This window comes from Astyanax mexicanus, chromosome 17, assembly GCF_023375975.1.
Source record: "Astyanax mexicanus isolate ESR-SI-001 chromosome 17, AstMex3_surface, whole genome shotgun sequence".
Lineage (NCBI taxonomy): Eukaryota > Metazoa > Chordata > Actinopteri > Characiformes > Acestrorhamphidae > Astyanax > Astyanax mexicanus.
Genome location: NC_064424.1, coordinates 6,454,138 through 6,477,259, shown reverse-complemented (window position 1 = coordinate 6,477,259; position 23,122 = coordinate 6,454,138). Strand labels below are relative to the sequence as shown.

The window sequence follows — 23,122 nt, the reverse complement described above, 5'->3', positions numbered from 1 at the left end:
TAACATAACTAGCAAAAAAAGAACTGACTTTTACTTTATTGTCTTGTGATTTCTAGTTACATTGTGATTTCTCTCTCTCTCCTTTTTTTCTGCTGTCCTCCTTATGTTCTCCTGGTTCTTATTGTTGTAAACTTGCAAGATTGATTTTAGTGTTGATTTCTACACGTTTGCCTGCCGTGTTGACGTAACCTTTTTTTTTTGCGGCAGCGGTCATTTTTAAAAGTAGCCCTAAATGTTTGCTGGATTTTTAGCAAGCCCAAATTGCCGGGAAAACCGCAAACCTGGCAACTCTGAACGCAGTATGTGTAAACGGCAGCATGGAGAACCAATGGGCGTGGCAAATGGGCGGGAATACTGTCAGTCATTATGTGCATCAGTCAATAAATTAGCTCCACTCTTTAACTCAGCGTTTGCGGGGATTTTACTTTTTAAAGTTTCTACAGTTTAGGGACGAGAATCGACCTGTTTAACTCTGTAAGAGTTAGGCATCAGGAATTCTCGGTTTTATCAGAGAGAAGCTGAAAAATACTGTAAATATTAGTGCTGGGAAAAGGAAGACACCTGCCGCCGTCGCGGAGAGGAGAAGGAGGAGGAGGAGGCAAGGGTCAGCCCGCCGGAGGCTAAACGCGCCGTGAGTTCCGAGTCCAAAAGTACAAAGTTGGGGATTTTAACCGCTTCCAGGACGTGAGACACTGAATGGCGACGGGATATGCTTCACCTGGAGTATAAAACTTGATGGAAATCTTATTAATTCCTTCGTTTTCGAGCCGCGAACGATAGCTAATGGTGTAGTTTCGTTGCTGTGGGATCATGTCAGTGAACGAGCTGTACAGTAAGGTGAGTTTCTGCGCTGCTGTGGCTCTTTAATTGTCCTCTTATTGTGAGATTTTAGGCTGTTCTCTGTGGGTTACAGGGTAAACCCATTTTAGTCCTCTTAAAACAAGAAAATGTGTGTAAAAGGTGTTTAATGTTTGTTTTCAGGTTGTTTTGAACCCACATTATGATTTAAGGGAAGATAAACAATAAACAGGTGCAGCACACATGAAACACCACTTTCTGAGACACTAAAACAATGATATTGTTAGCAAAAACTGTCTAAATATTTTTTTAAAAACAAACACACACACACTGGCTGTGGAGAAACACCGAAACTACCAGCAGACAGACCGAAACTACACTAGGTAACTTAGCTATGCTAGGTAGGTAATCAGCTAGCTTAACCCTTTCAGATCTAAATTATATTCCAGTGATGAAAGAAAATTGTGTTTCTGTCTGCAATGCACTTACAAACAAGATTTAGTAAATAAATTACTCAAATAATAAATAAATTAATAAAAAAATGTATAACGTTATTTTTTTATATTTAAAAGGGATAACATGAAAACATTTAAATAAAAAACATTTAATAAGAAATAAAAAAGGAACAAAATAGTTTTAAAATCGACATTTAATAAAAAAAAGGAAATTCTAAAAAGTAATTCTAAAAATATCATGATATTAATAGCTAATACACAATGTGTATCCGTGATTGGAGTAAAATAAACTATACTGGACAGATATAATTTGCCTCTTGTAGTTTTGTCCAGAACTTTGGTATGACATGTACACAATATAGGGATATGATTTAATGTATAGCGCTAAAAACCTTTTTTCGAGTATAAAAATGCACCGTCATATCATAATTAAAAATCTGAGTTAAAGAAAAATTTTCTTTTTATCCAATCAGAACAGCTGATCTGGGAAGACACTGCTATTTAGTGGGTGGGGTTTAAACACATCACAACACAACAAAACATCAGCACAGTTTGGTCTGGTTCATTTGCTCTCTTGGTGCAGTTTGTTTTGGCACCATAATAGTTTGTTCTATATCTGTTTGTTGGGAAAACGTGAGCCGAATTTGTTCTGACCCATCTATTAAATATACTCTTCAGGTGCAATTTAACCTGATTTATTACACAGATAATTACTGATTTTGCCGAAAACAAATCTAAGCTCCTTCCCTATGTGATCCTAAATCAGATACGTATCCGATCCATGGACATGCGTCATAAATGTGAACAGTTAAATTGGAATTCATGCGTCTTTTTGCTTTTACGCATTAGCATTAGCGCTTCATGGCGTCTTTTTCTCTCTCATACCCACAATCTCATGGTGCAGCTGCAAAAGCAAACCGCCTGCCTTTTCTCACCTCCTCAACCTGAGCATGAACTTCAGACCAGCTGTTTACTCTCCACTCCAGCAAAAGATGCTCCACATATGAGCTGCTAACAAACGCATCCATTCCCCTTTATAAAGATACGAGTCTCTCGTCTCTCTAATATGAGTTGTTGTTTGTGAAGAAGGCGACCTTTATACTCATAATCAGTGTGCGCATGTGAGACAGCTTTTCAGGGACAGATTCGTTCACAGTACACACAGATACAGATTACTTACACTTACATTTGTGAATGTGAACCATCAAGATGGCCAAATCTGATCTGAGCAAAAAAAATCATATTTGAGCAATGTGGCTTGTAATATGAACGTAGCCTATATTCTTGGTGTGTTTCACTGGTCTTATGTAACTCCAGAGAAAAAACATGGACGCCTCACAGCTGAGTGAACTTACTTTGAATTTTCAAATTGAGAGTGAAGAGTCACTTTGAGAAAATGTAAAGTGATTGTGCCATTTTCAGATTGCAGCCACTTTTCCCACACCTAACCTCAGATCACTCCCTGTTCGTCTTATTTTCTGATGCATCAGAATAAGAAAATACTAAATCTGCACTCCTGCAATATCTCAGTGGTATGAAAATGATTTTAAAGGTTTAGAGAAAGCCTAGCTGGCTCATGTTGTTGGGCTACTAATCCTGCACATGACCCAATCCTTTCTGCATTCTTTTGACTGTTTAGTAAGAATAGACTGCCCAGTTATATTTGGCATCTGTTACTCAGAGTTCATTGTTTAGTAGGGGTGTGACGAGACACTAATCTCACGAGACGAGACTATACGATATTGGGTTCACGAGAACGAGACGAGACGAGATTTAAAAAATGTCAAAATGAAAAATTAATAAAACTAGTTTTATTTGACAATCATATAACGCACAATTAACAGACTGGTTTTTCTCACCCGATTTATAGGAAATAGAAATACAAATAAGATTAAAAATAAAAATAAAACTTTTCTAGGTCTTATCTAGAGCAAACAATAAGTGTAAACTACAACCAGTCATATTAAGACTAGGATTTATGTTTTTTTCTCCTAAATCTCTTGTAATTTAACTATTCATAACAATAACCAGTTATTAAGACTATGCTTGAAGTGCAAACATAGACAGAACATCTTTTAAATACAGTACAGAGCTAAGTGATTAGTACACCTGCCTATGAAACAGTCACGTGTGGGATTTATTTACAGTATTTACATATGGTTTGTATCTTGTTGGTCACTCTGTTACCGTTTATTGTTTCCACTGGAGCCAAAATGCAGCCAGACATACAACTTAAAAGTAGCAGAAGCATCTTCTATACCAGGGGTAAGTTATTTACTTAGAATTCAGTATGGTTCAGTTCTCGTTTTTCCGCCCGTTTTCGGGATCCCCATCTCCTTATATAGGCGTTTTTTCACGACCGCGACCCTGAGAACACGGGCTCGAGGAACGGTGTGTTTATTCATTTATTTTTTCCTACCGCGTCTGCACAGATCTGATTGACTGAAGAGAGCGTTTGGTGATCTTACCCCACAAGTGATTGGTCTGTGATTTACTGCGCCGCAAGCGTGTATTCAACTAAATCCTTCACAGTAGGTTTGGGTCCGCATTGGACTACCCGCGGTATCGCTACTGGGTTGCCAGATCCCTCTTAAAAAGTCCACACTAAACTATTAACTATTATAAAATATTTTTTCTTCCCGCGAGACAGGTTTAAGCTTGACGAGAAATATCGTCACGTTTAATCTCGCGAGCCACGAGATCTCGTCACACCCCAATTGTTTAGCAGTGACATGATGGCATGTTTACTAATAAAAGTAGGCAGATGGCTTGGAGCTGAGTGGAGCTGAAGAATTGTTTTACTTGAATCATAATTTAATGTATTCCCCAAGATCTGCCAGCCCTGTTATAAACACTGAAAATGCTATTTTTAGTCACAGTCCTGATCAAAGCCCTTGATATTGTTATATATTTCGAATAGCAACCCAGTGCTGGGTGAGTATTGGACACCACAACATTTGCTGAGTCAGTTTATCTCAGCCGGTTGGGTTTAATTATGTTTGGTTGTAATTTAAAGTAAGCAAACTTAGAGCACTTTTTATATAGGGGTTCCATTCAGGCCCCTTTTGCATATATCATTTTTAATGATTATTATTATTAGTAGTAGTATGTAAAGTATGTAAAAAACTGTAAAAAAATATGCTGCTGTGCCAAGTAGAGTGAAAATGGAAATTTGAAGCAATTGTGAAATATTAATAAAAAGAAGAAATATGTATAGCTAAATTATCAAAAATCTAACTATTAACTCGTTAGCATGTAATTAAACAAATGCACAACATATTAAAAAATAAGAATTATTAATTAAACCTGTGTAACACAAATTGATAGAAATGTTAAACTTCTGTGCAAATTGTGATAGTGGGGTGAAAATGAAATACTAAATAATTAATAATAATAATATAAAACATTGGTCTATATTTGGTGGGCTAGCAGAAGTAGTGAGAAACGAGAGACAGAGAGAAAAAAAAATAAAATGCAGTAGTTGATCTTTTATTGTATTTTACTCACAACCATATAGCTTATCTTGGTATCTGAACATCATAATTGTTGAAAGATAGACAGTTCTCGGAACTGCTCTGGCAACCAGCAGTAATTCATATTGCTTTTATATAATAGCAATATTTCTAACAGTGTTGGGAGTAACGCCGTTACTTTTTTTCAGTAACGAGTAATCTAACTAATTACTATGACTAACTATAACGCCGTTACCATTTCCGACACCCCGTTACTGCACGTTACTTTAGCAGCTCTATGAACTTTTTTTTTTTATTTCGCTTTGCCCTGGTTAACCCCTCCTCTGTCCGGTGAACTTGAGCTTCTGGCCGCTGTGCCTGTGGTTTGGCGTGGTGAAGTGAGGCACAATTGTGACGATTTGCGTGCTCTTATCAATTCAGTGATTGCCGTGGACAACCCAAGTTCCGAATTAAGGACGTTAAGCTCTTTTTAGCTGCTCCGGTTTTTGTGGTGCTGCTGCTTTCTATTTTAGAGCTTAGATTCTCTGCCCGAATCCCACCTGACCTGAGGACCGACCCGAAATCAGGCTCCTATTTTTATTTTATATAAAGCTCTGGTGTGATAATCACAATGTTGCTAAGTAACCAATTATTATTGTTCACTAAAGCGAACGAAATAGCGAAAATTGAAAGTGAAAAACATTTGTGTTAACTGAATCTAATAAAAACGGTAATTAAAAGGAAAAACATAACTATCTCGAACTGTATTTTGTGTTTATAAAACTAACTAAAACGAACTGAAATTACTGATAGAATACCCTCATTTTTGTGTTTAATTTATTTATAAGCGCTGTTGTACAGCGGAGTTGTACAGCGGGAGTTGTTGTGCCTAGCGCGCGGCACTCGTGGTCCGTTAGTTCTTGTGTAAAGCGCTCGCGCTAGCAAGCCCACCCTAAAATGAACAGAAAAAATAAAAACAAAATAAAATTAAACTATAAAAAAAATGAAAACTGTAATCACGTAGCTCTGGGCGCACGTGAACGCCTCCGCGTTTGACTTGCAGCATTGTGTGTAGCTGTTCTTAAAAATCATTTAAATTAAATAATAGTTCTATGCTTCTATGTTACAGTGTTAATTAACATAATTCTGATTATATTTCGCTCATTCAATCAGCCCGAAAACAGACAGTTTATGGGGCGGATCGGGTCAGGCTCATAATGACAGTTTATGGTTCGGGCTTGGGCAGAATGTGCACGGGCTCCGGCTGGGTCGGATTTTTTGGGCACGATCTAAGCTCTATTCTCTTTTGGTGAAGCTGTTATATTAATACCATTTTAACGGGCATTAAATTGTTGTTTTTGTCCATTATTTTGTTTTATATATACATATTTCTTTTGAGTGTGGCTTGGTTTGTTAAATTTCATCCCCAGACCCGTTTTTCCGCTTTTTTCAGTATTACAAGTTTTAGTAATTTTCTTTGGTTGTGTGGAGAATTTCGTTTTATTTTTTGGAAATTCGTTAGATTATATTTTTGTCAACATTTTGGGTTTATTTTCGTTTGTTATTTTTTGTTATTTTTCTAATAATAATAGTAAATGCATAATTGATTTCCTTTTTTTGACGGGCGAATAATAAAAAGTAACGCGATAGTTACTTTTACTGGTAACTAATTACTTTTATAGTGGAGTAACTCCGTTAGTAACTCAGTTACTTTTTTGGAGAAGTAACGAGTAACTATAACTAATTACTTTTTCAAAGTAACGTGCCCAACACTGATTTCTAAATATCCTTAAGAGTTCATTCTTATATATTTTGTGTTTAGAGCGTTAAAGTGAACTGAGGCTTGAATTAGTGCTGTCCAATAAAAAACAATTATGTCCAAAACAGCAACTTTACAGGAGAGAGAAAACATATTCTAAACTTTCAATGGAAGTCAATGTAAAAAGAGTTTATTCCAGGTAATTTTGAAGTATTTCTATTGGTCTGTTTATCAAGAAATTTTGGCAAAATGTAAGGGACAGTTTATCTGTTCAAATGATGTAGTAAACTAAAAATCGACAAAAATGGACACTGATGATAAAGAAATAGTCATTTACATTAGCTTCTATACTTCTATACTATAGTTTTTTATATTATATCTCAACTATAAAAAATACACATGATGTTATTACACTTGTTGCTGTTGCTGCTTCAGCAATGTTAATAGGTTCATAAGCTACCTATTAAAGCTAGACAAAATGACATTGTGATATAGGATACTTTTCTGAGAATACTAGAACCATTGTGCTCAGCTAAATTTCAGTGCAGCTTTTTTTTTTTTTTTTAGACAGGTGTAAGAACAAGCCAGAACAATACACCAGTACATTACCTTTCTTTTACTCCAACTAGTCCTCATCCTGGCTTAACGCTGACTAATGAGTGGCTTTATAATCTAATCCCTGTTGGGAGTAAAGAGGCAAATCCTGAAATTCCATCTGTTTTGATCTGGATGATCTCCCGCCAGCTGGTTGCTTTATCTGTACTCCCAGAGACACACACACTTCTATATGTTGATCTGTTTGGTTACACACACTCTAAACACTCTAAAGCATACAATTAAATCTAACCAGAACTCATAGAATAAGCCAGTTTAATAGAATAGTTTTCTCAGCGTCTTGAAGGGGTTCCTGGAGGTGCTGAACAATTGTTGCTGCTTTTCCTTCACGTAGTGAAGCTCCAGTTCATCCCAAATCACCTCAAATCACCATCTCAGTTATCAGGTTTAGATCAGCACATTGTGGAGGACTAACACTTTTTCCTTACTGTACACTACCCCTTTTAAAAGAAAAGTGCATTTAAGTATGTTTTTAAAAGTATACGTAGCATTGAAAACATACTTTTAGCATCTAAATACATACTAAATGTGATATTTTGGAACATCTTATGGCAACTTGGGTATATTTCAATTGCAATCAGGCGATATTTAAATACAACATAAAAACATTAGGTTGTGCTTTTAAGCGTTTTTTTCATATCTTCGCACTTAGATTTAAGTATGTTTTTTTTAAACATATTTTTTAATACACTTTAAATATACTTAAATTTATGCTAAAAGTATGTTTTTAATGTTACGTATATTTTTTAAAAGATACTTAAATGCATTTTCTTTTGTTTTTCTTTTATTATGTACTAAATGTCATATTTTGGAACAACTTCTGGCAACTTAAGTATATTTTCATTTCAAGCAAGCTTTATTTAAATACAACATAAAAGCATAAGGGTGTGATTTTGAGTGTTTTTTATATATCTTTGAACTAGATTTAGAAAATAAATGAAATAAAGGTTCATTCCTGAGTTTATTGTCAGTACGCTGACACACAGTGCTGGGTGTGGCTAGGAGAATACCTGCATGGAAACATTTAGTCCCCGGCCTTTCACACCCAACATTACATATATGTAAATAAGGGAATTGGAGTAAAGCTAATGAAACCTGAGAAGAAGTGAACAATGCATTCCAAGCCATCAAAACAAGCTGAACTGCTTGAATTGTTGCATCAGGAGTGGCATAAAGTTATCCTGAAACCTGAGGAGAAGTGAACAATGCATTCCAAGCCATCAAAACAAGTTGAACTGCTTAAATTGTTGCATCAGGAGTGGCATAAAGTTATCCAAAAGCAGTGTGCAAGACTGGTGGAGGAGAACATGCCAAGCTGCATGAAAACCTTGATTAAAAACCAGGGTTATTCCACCAAATATTGATTTCTGAACACTTAAAACTTTATGAATATGAACTTGTTTTCTTTGCATTATTTGAGGTCTGAAAGCTCTGCATCTTTTTTTTTAATTTAATTTCTCATTTTCTGCATTTCTCATTTTTATTTGTAGAAATGTTGTCCGTAGTTTATAGAATAAAACCACAATGTTCATTATATACAGATGTATACAGAGCTATATATTTGAAGAATATAGAGAATTATGTTGTTAGTAAAAGATGATAATTAGACTGGAGATTTGATAACACTCCTCAAAGTGAGCCTCATGATCATGGTGTAAATCACCAGATATATTTACAGTGAAGTATATAAAATGTTTTGCAAGATATTTGGAAAAAATGTATATTCAATAATGGACTAAAATAAAGATACTGGGCAGACATGCAGTTGATGTCATGGAAATTAGAGCATTGCAAAGTTTACTTTTTTAATGAAGCTTAAAAAAATGTAAAACATTCCTTTTTTTTTGCCAATCGCCAAAGTGCAGTAACGCAAATCTACCCACCCAGAGAGCAATGCTGATTGTCCTCTCTCTGACTCTGGCTGCTGATGGTAAGCAGCATGATACAGGATTCAAATTGGCGGTCCTCAGATCATAGTGGAAGTGCTATAATCCACAAGAACACTCGGAGCCCCCAATTGTCTTTAATTCTCATATTGTTTTATGACCCTGCTCCAAAAAACTAAAAGATTTTAATTCACTTTTAATTAAGCAATTTTCACTTAAATTACTTATTAGATACTAATAATGCACTGCATATATCCAGGACTGAAGTGAAATAAATTATACTGGACAGATTAAATCTTTCTTTAGTAGATATTTAAAGTGGCAGTCTGTATCATTTTGTTTCTAAACTAAAAGCAGAAGCATTTCTGAGTGGAGAAGGGATAAAATATTATGTTTAATGGTACCAGTGTGCTGAAACGACCATCCTTACTTACATCACACGTACAGCCTCTAAAAGAGGATCTGGCTCAGTTTTACTGAACGCAAGCTGCTGGTGGAGCAATGGAGACTTCAGAAGGGGAAACTAAGAGCGAAGTCAAAGAAACGAAGGAATGTAGTTTCTGACTGAGCGTGCTCTCTCTCTCTCTCTCTCTCTGAATTTCTCTCTCTCTCGCTCTCTCTCGCTCTCCGACTGAACATAACCATTCTCACCAGAGAGGGCTCTAAATCCTCCAAATCGGACATCAGCTTTAATTGGAAACGAGAACAGTGTGAGTACCCTGATAGTCCATATGACTCGAAAATAATCTGACAATATTTCAGGGTATTTTTGTGTTAACAATATAAAAAAAAAAGAAAATTGGCTATATTATTTTGTATGTTCTGATATGGCACACTCCTATTTGAGTTGAGTTTTTCTTTGTTCTCTCACTGATTCTGAGAGGTTGTCTTCAGGATCAGATCAGATCTGGTGATTTAGCCATGGTAAATAATTGTCTGGTGTTTACTAGCTGTTGGAGCGTAAAATCCAGCCTAACCCTCACAATCCATGATTCCTAACATTTTTTATAATTGTAACGAGTAACGATGCAGCACTTAAACAATATATCAGAGTAAAAGTATTAAACTCATCTAAAATATGTATTGAAGTAAAAGTGAAAGTAGGAAAAGAAATAATACTCCAGTAGATACAGAAACAGCATTTTAATACTAAAGTACAGTAGTAAAGTAAAAAATAATACTCCAGTAGACAGTCCTTTTTTAGGTTAGTTTAACATTTTTTGAAAGTACATGGACTTTTACATGAATTTTTTAATGCATGATTCTTATGCCTTTATATATCTCTTATATACTCGAATTATATTGTTCTATAACAGTTTACCCTCTCAGACATTAATAAAGAGATTACCAATAACTACACTGACACTAGTCTTTAGCTGCTCCATATTAAGTAAAATCTTATGAAAAGTTTATGAAATTGTGAGCTTGTTTTGATGCTTTTTTCTTGTCCTCTTTAGAGAGTGGAGGAGTTGGAGAAAGAAAACTCCATGCTAAAGACGGAGCAAGAGGAAATGAATCAGAAAATCAGACGATCCACGAGCTCTGGAGGTGAGTTTCACACTCCAGTGCACCTGCGTCTCAGGACAAACACTCACTCGCGCTGTCTGTCGAGTAGCTGAAGTAAATGTGAGCTTCTCAGAGGGCAGGGCGGGCTTGGTTTTGTTTTTCACACAAGAGGGGTCTCTGTTCAGGAATAGGGCGAGACAGAGAGAGAGGGAGAAAGAGCGAAAGAGAGCAACAAACAGAGAAGGCATTGGATTTCAGGGCAGGAATGCAAGATCACCTCTTTACCTGCTGCTGTTGAGCTTAAAGCATTGTTTCCAAACTGGTTCTCATGTATAAATGGTACTTGAAACCTAAAGGTTGGGTCTTTGTTACACCTAACTTGAACTTTTCTACGTTTTCTTCTTACTCTTCTTTTTTTATCGCTGCCTTCAACTGTTCCCTGCTAATTTGAATCCTTTGATTCGTATACTCAGGGTTGCCAGGTCTAAAAAAAAATATCCAGCCCAAAGTCAGTATAAAACTCACCCTTCTGGAGCTTATACAGGTGCTGGTCAACGAATTAGAATAATTTGAAAAGTGCAATCATGAAATTCTTTGAATGCATTTTTTGTGCAGAAAGCAAATCAGGTGTTCACCGCACCTGTCCTACTCGTTAGACTAATCACAGAACTCGTTACCTGGAAAAAAATTTGCTCAGCTGAGCTTTCCAAAAGGCCCATTTAGGCCATTTAACTGTGACACTGTTGTTTTATTGAATTAGAATAATGGAGAAACCGTTTCATTGAATTAGAATAAATGCTGGAATTTTTGTTTTCTGTGAAGAGTGTTCACTGTGCAGTATAAAGTCAGGGTTGAGTAGAATTTCTAAGTTGTAAAATCAATCATGGGTAAGCAGCGCGACCTCTCAACCGGAATAGTGGCTCAAATTCAAGCCCTTCGCCAACAAGGCTTGACCCAAACTAAAATTGCTGAGCAGCTCGGCATCAGCCAGTCTTCCGTCTGCAAAGCTCTCAAGAAAAACTGCAGCAAGCGCACCAACTGTTCCGGCGTCCGAAAAACTTCTGCTCGCGACAACAAGCAGCTGAGAAAGATCGCAGTCAGCAACCGGTTCAAGTCCACTTCCGAGCTCACCAACTTGTGGAACAAGCAGACCGGCGCTGACGTCTCCAGATCAACCACTTACCGTCGTCTGCGCGAACTCGGCTTCAAATCTCGCGTTCCAGCAGTAAAACCGATGCTGAACAAGAAACAAATGGAGAAACGGCTGAAGTGGGCCAAAGAACACGGCGAGTGGACTGCTGAAGACTGGCAGAAAGTGGTCTTCAGTGACGAATCACGCTTCTGCATCTCCTTCGGTGACCAAGGTCCTCGTGTCTGGCGTCGTGGTGGCGAAACCTACAACCACGAGTGCGTGAAAAGATCCGTCAAGTTTCCCCAGAGCGTTATGGTCTGGGGATGCATGTCCGCTCGAGGTGTAGGGAAACTCTTGCTTCCTCAAGAAGACTGTCAATGCTGCCGTATATCAAGATGTTCTGGAAACGTTCCTGATTCCGACTGTTGAGGAACAGTTCGGCGAAGAAGACTTCATATTTCAACAGGATCTTGCACCGGCTCATGCGGCAAAGTCGACCAAAGATTGGTTCACTAAAAAACAGCTTGAAGTTTTGGCATGGCCGGCCAACTCGCCTGACCTCAATGTCATTGAAAACCTTTGGGCCATCGTCAAGCGGAAAATTCGCGACAGAAAGCCTACTACGCTGGACCAACTGAAGCAGAACATCGCCACTGCCTGGGAAGCTGTGAGTGCGGAAACTTGCGACAAGCTGGTCAAATCGATGCTGCGGAGACTTCAGGCAGTCATACAAGCCAAGGGGGCAGCCACAAAATACTGAGAAAGTGATGATTGTAATTATAATAAAAATTATTCTAATTCAATGAAACGGTTTCTCCATTATTCTAATTCAATAAAACAACAGTGTCACAGTTAAATGGCCTAAATGGGCCTTTTGGAAAGCTCAGCTGAGCAAATTTTTTTCCAGGTAACGAGTTCTGTGATTAGTCTAACGAGTAGGACAGGTGCGGTGAACACCTGATTTGCTTTCTGCACAAAAAAATGCATTCAAAGAATTTCATGATTGCAGTATTTCAAATTATTCTAATTCGTTGACCAGCACCTGTACTAGAAGCTTCAAAACAACTAAATGTGTACGACTTAGTAAATTGTTTTTAAGGGATTTCTAATCAGTTTTGCTATTTATCATAAAGTCATTAATAATATTGTAACATTAGTGTTTTATTAGTTATTTTATAAAGGTTTTATACCCAAGTCAAGAACATTTAATAGTAACATAATTAGCAAAAAAAAAAAAAAAAAAGAACTGACTTTTACTCACTCTTTTCTGTTCTTGCCCCTCCTGAGCCATCTTCTCTCCTTTTTAATATTTTATTTTTTCATTTTATTTTATGTTTTTTTTTTTTTTGGCCCACCACCACCCCCCTCAATACTTTATTGTTTATTCATTTGTTTGTTTAATTTATATATACAATATATATATATATATATATATATATATATATATATATATATATATATATATATATATATATATATATATATATATATATATGTGTGTGTGTGTATATATATATAAAATACATACTTTTTTTTTAAGCAGAGACAGTTTGGAGGGTTCAGTGTTGGAGGGAGTGAGATGCTGAAGCAAAGAAATTGTGACATTGTGATCTCTCTCTCTCTCTCTATTTGTCTCTCTCTCTCTATTTGTGTCTCTCTCTCTCTATTTGTCTCTCTCTCTCTATTTGTGTCTCTCTCTCTGTCTATTTGGCCATTTTTAAAAGTAGCCCAACAAAACTCACCCAGTTACCCCTAAACTTTAATTTTGACAAGCCCAATTTAGCGGTAAAACAGTGAACCTGGCAACTCTGCTTATAATGCTGATAATATAATGATAAGCACAAGATTTGAATGATCATGATCATCATGTGCTGTTTCACATTGGCCCCCAAGTTTATATTTAAACCAGTGACAGTGCTGCACTGTTGCAGTGTACCTAATAGAATATTAGCCTGTTTGGCTTATTGTATTATCTAAAAGGTCCTGGCCTCTAGCTGCTCTTATTATTGAGAGTCAGACCTTAAGTTTTAGATGAGATAAAAAGCTGCTTTGTTTTTGCTACAGAACTGGCAAATAGAGCACAGAAGGTTTCATTCACAATCAGCCCTCTGTGTTCGGGCTCTGACAGCTCGGGTTATACGTGTAGCCTTACATAACATGGCCACATTATCATATGTCTGCCTTGTCACAGATGAACCGGGAAGTGCACGCTGCTAACAGAATAAATAGCTCAATTTATTCAAGCGTTTCAGTTCTTCCGCTCTTCAGCCGTCTGTGTTTATCTCAGCTCTCATGCTGTATATTATGCAATACAGATTTGTGATGATATGCCAGATTGTGAAACAAAAAAGGGTCAAAGTTAGTGGAGAAAGTTACAAGTTACAAGTAACACGTCATATCCTGCCATATAGAAATTAAGTCAAGTAATAAGGTTGTAAACCTAATTACTCCTTTTCATCTGTAATAAGTGGCACTTATTACACTGTGCTGGTGTTGCAACTGGTCTTATGATGTTCGCTTCAGAATATAGAAGTTGTGTTACCTTGGCATGAGTTGGCATGCAGTGGAATAAAGGAATAAAGTACAAACCCAATAAAAAAAAGTTGGAATACTGTGTAAAATGTAAATACAGCTCTGGAAAAAAAATAAGAGACAACTTAAAAATGCTGAGTTTCTTTGATTTTACCAAATTGAAATCCTCTGGAATATAATCAAGAGGAAGATGGATGATCACAAGACATCAAACCAAACTGAACTGCTTGAATTCTTGCACCAGGAGTAAAGGCATAAAGTTATCCAAAAGCAGTGTGTAAGACTGGTGGAGAAGAACATGCCAAGATGCATGAAAAAAACAGGGTTATTCCACCAAATATTGATTAATGAACTCTTAAAACTTACTGAATATGATCTTGTTTTCTTTACATTATTTGAGGTCTTTTTGTTATTTCAGCCATTTCTCATTTTCTGCCAATAAATGCTCTAAATGACAATATTCTTATTTGGAATTTGAGAGAAATGTTGTCCGTAGTTTATAGAATGAAAAAAACAATGTTCGTTTTACTCAAATATAAACCTATAAAAGCACAATCAGAGAAACTGATTTAGAAACTGAAGTAGTCTCTTAATTTTTTCTAGAGCTGTATATATAAATAAAAACAGAATGCAATAATTTGCGAATCTCCCATTATTATTATTGTGATAATCACAGTATAGCAAAATAATAAATCAAACTGTGTTTTAAATAAAAAGTTGCACAAGTTAGAATGTTAAAATCATGCAACTCTGGCACTGCACAGTGAGCACGTGCATGTGCATTGCTTTATTGCTGTTTTATGTTTTGCACTAAGGCTATATGTTTAACAAAAAAAAAAAAATTGGTTCAGAGAGTATTTTATGTTCTTAAACATTGTTTATTATATAAGAGTAGACAAAAGGAATTGTAAATTATGTTATTGTTCTTGGTCTATTTAGGTTTAATGAGTGTGCAGTGCATAGCCTTATTGTTGTTTTATGTGTTTTGCACTAAGGCAATATGTTTAAAATAATGTTTATATTCTTAGACATTGTTAATTATATTAGAGTAGTGATTGGTTCCTGTCTTGTTTAAATCGGGCTCGGGCACACAAAAACAGTTTGAGTTGGGACGGGCTCGGGCAGAATGTTGGATTTAGGCTCTAATCATTTCCCCTTGTAACACTAAAAAAAAGGAGGTAATGGTACAAATGAGAAATGGGATTGGGTCACAGTGAAGGCATTTAACTCACTTTTACCTAGGTACCTAATACAGTCTGTTGTATGTTTGGGTGTTGCAGGCCAGGAGGGCAGCGCTTCTCAAAAGGAAGCTCGTCTGCAGGCTGAGCTCGATGAAGAGAGACTACGCTATCAGAACCTGCTGAAGGAGTTTTCCAGGCTGGAGCAGAGATATGACAACCTTCAGGAGGAGGCCAATTATGCCAAGGTAGAAAATACCCTGAGGCAATGGAGAAATTGACAGAAATAAATATGTATAATGTTTTATTGTGTCTCATTATGGCTTTGATCTTGTAGTTTGCTCCAGGCCATCGGAGGAATCCTTCCAACCAGAGCAGTATCGGCTCTGAGTCCCCCTTCCCCTCCATTGCCATGTCTGACGTGAGCGAGACTGATGGGGTCATCCAGCAGATAGACGTATGTACACACTCCAGCCTCACATTCCCAACAGCAGCTTATTTACCGTATTTTTCGGACTATAAGGCGCACCGTATTATAAGACGCACTATCAAAGAACGCCTATTTTCTGCTATTTTTCCATACATAGGGCGCATCGCATTATAAGGCGCGTTAAGTGACACTAGAAAGGGTGCCTATATCAAAGTGAACAGGGGTGGCGCCATGTTTCCCTTCCCCCACCGGGGGTGGTCGCTTGCCGGTGGAGCGTCTCAGTATACAAATCTAGCTATTTCAAAGTCAAACGAGTGCTGGATATTAATCTACACAGATTCCTCTCCTGAAAACTGTTTATTTGGGTGAGTAACGTGCTTCAGTTTATTTACAGTAAGCTTAGATTTCCAGATGTCCACTAAGGCTTGCTGCACCAGCGTTAGCATAGCTATCCGCTAGCACGCTAGCTAGTCACCTAAACTAGTAAAGTTAACCCAAACTTAAACGACAGCGTTACACTGAGTAATCCTGCGTGTTCTGGTAAGACAGTGAGATATTAGCTAGCGATTCGTCCCCCGTAGCTTGTTTTAACACGGTAAACAAGCAGATTACAGGCTGATAAAACTCACCTCTGAGAGAGTTAGCGCTTAGCATCTAGCTAATGCTAGCCAGGCAAAGCAGCACAGACTTACAGGCCGATAACTCACCTCTGAACGGTGAACGCTTAGCGATTAGCATCTAACTCTAATAATACTGCTCCAGCAGTATTAAAAGTGCTAAATTTAGAAAATACTGATCTCTGAACAGTGAAAAAGCTAGCTAGCTAAGCGGTTAGCATCTAGCTATTGCTGCTCCAGCCTCGGAGCGGCACGGCTCTGCACGGAGTGTGTGTTTACTGCTCCTTACACCTGACGGGTAAAATTTAGATAATACTGATCTCTGAACAGTGAATAAGCTAGCTAATGCTATTTGCTGCTCCAGCCTCGGAGCTGCACGGCTCTGGACTCTGTATAGCACTGAAACTCTGTATAACGCTGCACGGAGTGTGTGTTTACTGCTCCTTACAACCTGACGAGTAAAATTTAGATAATACTGATCTCAGTGAATAAGCTAGCTAGCTTAGCGGTTAGCATCTAGCTAATGCTATTGCTGCTCAGCCTCGGAGCTGCACGGCTCTGGACTCTGTATAGCACTGAAACTCTCTATAACGCTGCACGGAGTGTGTGTTTACTGCTCCTTACAACCTGACGAGTAAAATTTAGATAATACTGATCTCAGTGAATAAGCTAGCTAGCTTAGCGGTTAGCATCTAGCTAATGCTATTGCTGCTCCAGCCTCGGAGCTGCACGGCTCTGGACTCTGTATAGCACTGAAACTCTCTATAACGCTGCACGGAGTGTGTGTTTACTGCTCCTTACAACCTGACGAGTAAAATCCATACAAAAGGCGCACCGTATTATAAGACGCACTGTCAATTTTTGTGAAAATTAAAAGTTTTTAAGTGCGCCTTATAGTCCGAAAAATACGGTACTAAATAGTTGTATTCCTGAAAGTGGGAAGAGGGCTACCCTCCCTGCCAAGCAACATACAGCTCTGGAAAAAAATAAGAGCTCACTTCAGTTTCTGATCAGTTTCTCTGATTTTGCTATTTATAGGTATACTTCTAAGTAAAAAAACATTATTTTTTTCTTTAAACTACAATTTCTCCCAAGTTCCCCAAAATATGGTAGCTTAGAGCATTTATTTGCAGAAAATGAGAAATGGCTGAAATAACAAAAAAGATTCAGAGCTTTTAGACCTCAAATAATACAACTTTTAAGAGTTCAGAAATCAATATTTCGGGGAATAACCCTGTTTTTTAATCACAGTTTTAATGCATCTTGGCATGTTCTCCTCCACCAGTCCTACATACTGCTTTTGGATAACTTTATGCCTTTACTCCTGGTGCACAAATTAAAGCAGTTTAGTTTGGTTTGATGGCTTTTGATTATCCATCTTCCTCTTGATTATATTCCAAAGGTTTTTAATTTGGTAAAATCTAAGAAACCCCAAAAAAAAAACAAATCCACAGCTATTGTTACTGATACATTATCTAACTGCAAACATGGAGATATCAAAATATGTTAATCCAAAACAAAAACTAATGAGAGATGGTGAGCTAAACAAGAAAGCAGAATACTCGCTAAAATCACTGGATTTATTCACTCTGAAAGATACTGCACCACAATGCACGTTTTAAAATGACTTTAAGTACACATTCTCATCAAAACCTTACAGCCTGTCACTTTAAGAAGTGATCTGTTCTTATGCATAGCCATTGGATTAGTTGTCATGATTGTACATCAGCCTGCACATTTTAATGTCAGTGTTTTTTGCCTTGCTTCCTGTAGGATATGGGCCCAGAGAACGCTGCCATGGATCTCAGCGTCTTCATGAAGCTGCAAAAGCGAGTTCGAGACCTGGAGCAGGAGAGGAAAAGGCTTCAGACCAACCTGGAGAAGATGGAGGAGCTGAGCCAGCACAAAGTAAGTGTTTTAAAGATATTATGTATGAATAACACTTTAATTGAATTTTAGAATAAACAATCTGAAAAACAAAATTAATAATTAGACTGCTATGAATAGGGGTGACAGAGCAACAGGCAACCAACCATTTCCTATAGAAGGACAAGGTTTGTTTCTGCAACAGAGCGACAAACAGAGTTGAGGTTTCTCAATTTCATACAAATGAATTATGACGTAGTGAAGTGACATTTTACCCCAACAAATTCTTCAGATTGCCCGTGCAGTTAAAATAGCGCCGGAGGTGAGGTGTGTTCAGGTAAATATGTGGCATGTTTTTTGTTTTGCTGGTAGGAAATACTGGTGCGCCACCATCTTATTAAAACCCTGACAACCTGTCTTAGCAATGCAGGAGCACTGTGTTGCGAGTCATGTTGCGAGCACTCAGCAGGCACACATCATTGCTGGTTATACACACATTATTGTGCTGCAGTGCACAAACCCAGCTTTTACATTAACAATAAACTGAATAAAGAATAAAATATCATTGCTGTTCTCTTAAGTGAGCTTGAATGGAATGAAAATACAGGTCCTCTGCTAAAACATGCAAAAGCACTGCGCTGTTAACATATCAACACGCCAAGGAAAGCGCTCACCTGCCTCTTAAAGAGAATGACGACTGCCACACTGATTGGTTTATTTCATATTATGTCCAAAACACAGCCATGATTAATTAAGAGAATTAGTACATGCCTTTTAAGTGTTTCGAGCCACGCAAGGTACATTTTTTTTCACCTCACGAAACCTTAAACACACAGACATGCCTTAAATCCGGTTCTGTGATGCGCAATTGATCGTTGACTGGATTGCTAAAATAGGGCCCTTAGTGTTCAGCCAAGCCTAATACCATTTGTCTGCTTAACAGTGCAGAGACCAGCTGTAAGTAGTTGTGCTACCTGGTCAAACCATGCTACTCAAGTATATATTTGAAGATAAAAATACAAAAAAAGCCTTTTATTAGAAAATGCTTCTATCAGAGATTGTAAAAAGCCTAAATCACTGTCTCACGGTAAAGATAAGGTAATAGAGGTGATTGTAATATAAATACAAATCAATAAATATACAAAATTGATTTCTAATTTATATTTATATATTTTTTACTGTTATTATTTTCATTATTAATTGCCATTTACACTTTTGTAACACTCAAGCAAGTAATGACCGTTAGCTCAGGTTGGTTAGTTAACAGACCAGCAATTTTTGTTAATTTTCTGCCTGATATTACATGATGAAATCTTGAGGATCCCTATTCGATCATTATTAAAGAAAAATGTTTAATTATTTTGATAAGAAATGAAATCCTAATTATCTGCCAAGGACATGCCACAGCAGAACGATCAGGTATTACCTTATATAGCACACGTTCTTTATCTTTGGACTCACCTCATTTGTTGCTCATGATAATAAATAGTTATCATATCAGTGCATCTGGTAACCTGACATCTCCTGCCTTATCAATATAGCTCTACTTGTGTTTACAGTTTTTTTTCTTCTCTCTCTCTCTGATCTCTCAGGCGATTGATCCAAAGAACTCCACGTCAGAGGTGGACGGGAACACAGATCTGGCCTACAACAGTCTCAAGGTTTATACACACACACTCTCTCTCTCACACACACACACACACGCTTTACTCTTTCTCAGACACAAACAGGCACTAGCAACATGTCTCTCCTCCTGTACATCGATTTGTGCTGCACGTTGGCTGGTCTGATTCTGCTTGCACTGCTGCCTCTCAGACTGTGGGTGAGTGGGACAACAGAGGACCAAAGAGGTAGAAATAGAAACCAGATTCTAATCAGTATTGACATTTAATTTGCTGCATTTTAGTGACGCAGATAATCCACATTAACCTCGTGCTTCATTTCACTTAATACAGTTTTGTGATCTGCACAGACATGTGATCGCACTTTGACAGCGGACAGCATGTACTTAATACTCAATGTGGTGATCTTTATATTATATTTAATCTGCACAAATGGCTTATCTGACAAATTATGTTTAAATTACAGCACTTTTTCTAAAAGTGTATACTCTAAGAAATGTTAAGAAAAGGTAAGAATACTGTATGTACAGTATGATCCAAAAACTGATTTTGAATGTAATAATAATATTATCAAAATAAGTAATGCAACATAAAATAAGGTAACATACCAAATAAATATTAATACACTTAAACTGCAAACATAAACAATTATACAAAAACAGCCTTATAGCTTTAAAGTAAATGGCAAAATAAATACAAATTAGATTGATTTTAAGAATATTGCTATTATCACGCTTATAATGTATTATAATATAATATCGCTTTTTTATCATTTGAGAAATTATGACATTATTGTGGATGATGCAATATATCACATTTCTAAGCTCTACCACCGATGGCACAACTGCAGCATATCATAGATAAGTGAATAAATTAAGTAGTCTAATCACAATACAATTAATGAATTACAATTTTACTGTTTGACATACAAGTAAAGTTCATACTGTTCCCATTTCCCCATGACAAAACCTTTTCCTTAAAAACTCTTTTTTTTTTTTACTTAATAAGCAAAACTAATTTGTCTTAAAATGTCTTAGATTCATTTTTCAAAAGTTTTTAAATTGCCACAGACAGTAAATGCAATTTTGTGTTTTGTTTATTTATTTTGCATTGTATTTTATAATTTCTTATTTCAAAATGCAACTTGACTGAATTAACAGCAGACTGAACTTAGCAGAACCAACAGCTTAATTTACGACTTTGAGGAGCTATTGAGGATGCTATAAAATTATTATTTTTTAGCATTTTGAATTTTAAGGTTTAATAGTGCTGTTAGGTAATTTAAAAAGTCCAATTTATTACATGCTGTGAAATTAATGTATCAAAATTAATCACATTCATCATCAACGTATTTAAAAGTCTACAATTCAACTGAATTTAAGCCAAGGAGCAAATGAATGAATGTATGAATATAATATGAATAACTGTGGCGGGTGCTGTATATACTGTATTTCTCTAACAACACTAGACCAGTTTATTATACCTGCACCTTTATTCATCTAAACTATTTACTAGGGCTGGCCCGAATAGCGTTTTTTGAGCTCCGGATATTCGGCACTGATTCGAAGCGAATATTCGAATATTCGTTTTTAAAAAAAGAGGTAAAAAAAAAAAAAAAGCAAATCACGGCCCCTTTAATCCACTGAAAAATGTTCAATTTGCTCTGACCGACGAGACATATTCACCCCGGATTTTTGGTGTTTTTATCCCGGATTTTTGTGTTTTCACCCCATATTTTTTCTGTGTTTTTAGCCCAGATTTCTTTGTGTTTTCATCCCGGAATTTCTGCTGCCCCACACCGAGGCTGCTGCTGCACGGTTTCTCCGCTGCGCAAGCCAGCCCAGTAAATTGCTGTTTGTGTTTTCACACTTAGGTTATTTGCTTAAAAAAAACTAACAAAAAAAAACGTTTGTTCAGGAAGTATTTTATATTCTTAAACATTGTTGATTATATTAGAGGACAGTCATTGTAAACTGTACTTGGTCTATTTCGGTTAAAGGATTGTGCAGGGCATAGCCGTTTTACTGATTTTGTATTTTTGCACTTGGGCTATAAGCTCAATATTAAATATTTCGTTTGCTTAGAAATTATTTTATATTTTTAAACCATTTTAAATTATATAAGATAAGAGGAAATTCGTTCAGACATCATTTTTGTAGGCCAGGCTTTTGTAACCGATTTAGCCCCTACTGTTGCCACAGAGCCTGCATTTTTTTTTATCATGTATAATAGAGGTCTGCGCGAGACTGATTTTTAAACCCACTCTTCCACGCTCCCGCGTTTCTGTCTCGTTACCGCGCCGCAAAAAAATTGCTTCTTTTAATCCCGCGCCCGCCCGCCACATACACATTTCTGCCGCTCCCGCCCCACGTTCCTAATATAAATTAAATAAACTACATTTAATGCTTCAAATTTACCTATATATTTATTAAAACAGCAGCGCTGAATAGTGTGGTCCCGTTCCTTACCCCAGTCCAAACACCATCGGTGTGTGCGTGTGTGTGTCGGTCCATCCTGCGCGTTGAGAGTTTTCTTTAGGTTTTTTTTTTTTTTACAATTATTACAGTTTTCTTAACTATTTATTAATAGAGAGGGGAGGGGGGGGGGGAGAGAGGGGAGGGGGGGGGGGAGAGAGGGGAGGGGGGGGGGGGAGAGAGGGGAGGGGGGGGGGGGGGGAGAGAGGGGGGGGGGAGAGAGGGGGGGGGGGGAAGAGGGGGGGGGGAAGAGAGGGGGGGGAAGAGAGGGAGGGGAAGAGAGAGGGGGGGGAAGAGAGGGGGGGGGAAGAGAGGGGGGGGAAGAGAGGGGGGGGGAAGAGAGGGGGGGGGAAGAGAGAGGGGGGGAAGAGAGGGGGGGGGGAAGAGAGGGGGGGGGGAAGAGAGGGGGGGGGGAGAGAGGAGGGGAGAAGAGAGAGGAGGGGGAAGAGAGAGGAGGGGGAAGAGAGAGGGGGGGAAGAGAGGGGAGGGGAGAAGAGAGAGGAGGGGAAGAGAGAGGGGGGGAAGAGAGGAGGGGAAGAGAGAGGGAGCGGAGTGATTGAGAGAGTCACAGCACAGCTCTGTGAGATGGCACAGCATGTCAGCTTTTATTAAATCTAGACCACTTCTTTCTTTATACAATTTCTGAACTAGAAATTTTTTTTCTTCTTCTCACTCTTTCAGTCACTGTTTTTGCTTTCTTTGCACTACATATCTGTGCTCATGCTGTTTCCTGTTCTCTCTCAAACTACTGTATCTTTTTCTGTACCTCACTTTTCTATCTTTTGTTCTCTAACTTGCTC

General features: G+C 37.5%; 1 protein-coding gene across 5 annotated transcripts in view; it reads left to right on the top strand.

The window, feature by feature from the left end:
• Nucleotides 1–23,122, top strand: part of myo5b (myosin VB) — a 142,553-nt gene that overhangs the window by 109,074 nt on the left and 10,357 nt on the right. The gene's annotated exons all lie outside the window — the stretch shown is intronic.